The following is a 2,969-nucleotide window of genomic DNA, read 5'->3' as shown; positions in this document are numbered from 1 at the left end:
GATTTCATCTCCCAGACGAAATGTTATGGGTCAAAACGTGGACACTGGTCTAGTATTTGATCAGAAAATTTTACAGATTTGCAACCTCACTTTCCCCTACTTTAACTCAACCAATTGTAATGCTATTTGGGAGATATTTAACACACATAAACACCAACATATAACAAGCATTATAGCACCAAAATAACAACAAAATTTGAAATTAACATGAGGGAATGAACTAGCAAAATTTCAGACAGCAAGCCTCTTCCTTTTCTCAAATTTTCTTTTCAACTTCCCAACCAAAACTAAGCCATAATTCACCAAAACAAGCACCAAACACACAAGTAGACACACAATAATCCTCAAGGCCTCTACCTATGACGCCACCTCAAGTCTTCTACCTAGTGTTAAGGTTCTTTTGAACCCATCAACAACCCAATAATTAACTAGATAGAACTAACTAACTACTATAAGTTGAGAGGAAAAGATGAGAGTTTTGGAGGATTACCTTGCTTCCAAGAGATGAAGACCAACCACTAGTGTATAAGCTCTAAACCACCAAAGTTCCTTCCTCCTTCAAGTCACCCTTCAAACTTGTGTAATGAACCAAGAAAATAAGCAAGTTTGGAGTGTCTTCTTGGAACAAAAGTGGAAGAAAACTAGCTGAAATTTTGTTGAGAAAGGGTGGAGGAAGGGCCGGCCAGGAGGGAAGAAGAAGGGAAAGGTTTGTGTCATAGTTGGTGAAGTGATAGGGTGAAAGGAAGAAATGACATAAAGGTGCTTTGGTACTCCAAACGTCAACAAATGAATAGGTGGCCATTAGTGCTCCTAATTGAGCTTAATTTAACTCACTCACCTCTAATCCCTCAATTAACTTTTCTTAGTCTACTATTGATCATCCTTAATTCTCCAAGATTATTGCACTCTCGGACCGAATTTTGCCTCGGAAAACGTGTAATCGCTATTTCTTACTAAACGAGCCGCAGAAAAATTAATTTTACTTGCGAAATGTTTTAAGTATAAAATGAGACATTGATCCATGCAAATGAAGTTAAAATGAATGAAATAAATTAATCGGAGTAAACGAATAAATAAATAATTAAATAAGCCAGTAAAATAAAATAAAAGTAAGTAAAATAAGAATTCATGTCCTCACAAGATGCGCCTATGACAGCTTTCAATTTGAGATATGAGCACTTTGAATTTGCAGTGATGCCTTTTGGGTTAACTAATACGTCAGTAGCATTTATGGACTTGATGCATCGGGTCTTTAAGCCATATTTGGATCAATTTGTGGTGATATTCATAGATAACATATTGGTGTATTCTAAGTCTCGATAATATCATGAACGGTACCTGAGGATAGTTTTGCAAACTCTGAGAGAGCACCAACTTTTTGCTAAGTTCAACAAGTGTGAGTTTTGGTTGAAAGAAGTAGTCTTTCTAGGGCATATAATCCCTAAGGAAAGGGATTACTGTGGATCCAGCTAAGGTAAAAGCCGTTTCTAAGTGGAAACAACCAGAAAACCCTTCCGAAATTTGAAATTTCTTAGGGTTAGTGGGGTATTACCGCCAGTTTATCAAATACTTTTCTAAGATCGCGAAACCCCTAACCGAGTTGACTAAGAAGTACGGCAAGTTCATATGGGATCTTAAATGCGAGAAAGGGTTCCAAGAGTTGAACAAGTGTTTGACTGAGGCGCCTGCATTAGCATTGCCGAATGTAGGAAATGGTTTCTTGATTTATACAGATGCTTCAAAGGATGGTTTGGGATGTGTGTTAATGCAAAACGGAAAAGTAATTGGGTATACCTCCCATAAGTTGAAATCTCGTAAGTAGAATTACCCGACCTATCACTTGGAGTTAGCGGCAGTAGTGTTTGACTTGAAAAAGTGGAGACATTATCTGTATATAGTGACTATCAAGATTTTCACTGATCATAAGAGTCTTAAATATTTATTCTCCCAGAAAGAGTTGAATTTGAGGCAACGTAGATGGGTGAAATTTTTGAAAAATTATGACTGTACGCTTAACTACCACCCTGGAAAAGTTAATATAGTGGCAGATGCCCTAAATCGTAAGGTACAAGTGGCCAGCCTAATGGTGAGAGAATGGCACATGCTAGAGGAAGTTAGCGTTTGGAACCAGTGTCTTGAGCCACAGAGGGTGATTTTTGGAAATATCACCGTGAAGTTTACCTTGTTAGATCGAATTAAAGAAACTCAAAAAAGAGACCCTGAGGTGCAAAAATGGATTGAGAAAGTTCAAAAAGGGGAAAAGTCTGACTTTAATTTGGGGACCGATGGAGTGTTAAAGTTTATGAATCGCCTAATGGTGCCAAAAGATGAAGGGTTAAAGAAGGAAATTTTGAACGAAACTCACCGTTCCAAGTATACGATGCACCCTGGAGGTAATAAGATGTATCAGGACCTGAAGAGCCTCTATTGGTGGGAAAATATGAAAAGAGAAATTGCCCAATTTGGTCGGGCCTGTCTCATTTGCCAACAAGTTAAGGTCGAATATCAGAAGCCGTCCGAGTTATTACAGCCTTTAGAAGTACCTGAGTGGAAGTTGGAGAATATCACTATGGATTTCGTATCAGGGCTGCCAAGGATTCAGAGAGGTCACGACGCTATTTGGGTAATAGTGGATCGGTTGACCAAATCTACTCACTTTTTGCCGATTAGTATGAAGTACTCCTTGGAAAAATTAGCTAAATTGTACTTGGACGAAATTATAAGGTTGCATGGGATACCGGTAAGTATAGTATCATATCGGAACCTTAGGTTTGTGTCTCGATTTTGGCAAAAGATGTAAGAAAGCTTAGGAATTAAGTTGAATTTTAGTACCACCTACCACCCGCAGACAGATGGACAATTGAAAATGACGATTCAAACCCTAGAGGACATGTTGAGGTCTTGTACTTTAGATTTTGGAGAAAATTGGAGTCAGTACCTTACATTGATGGAATTTGCTTATAACAATA

This window comes from Coffea arabica, chromosome 10e (assembly GCF_036785885.1).
Source record: "Coffea arabica cultivar ET-39 chromosome 10e, Coffea Arabica ET-39 HiFi, whole genome shotgun sequence".
In the NCBI taxonomy this organism is placed as follows: Eukaryota; Viridiplantae; Streptophyta; class Magnoliopsida; order Gentianales; family Rubiaceae; genus Coffea; species Coffea arabica.
Note: the sequence above shows the minus strand (reverse complement) of the source record.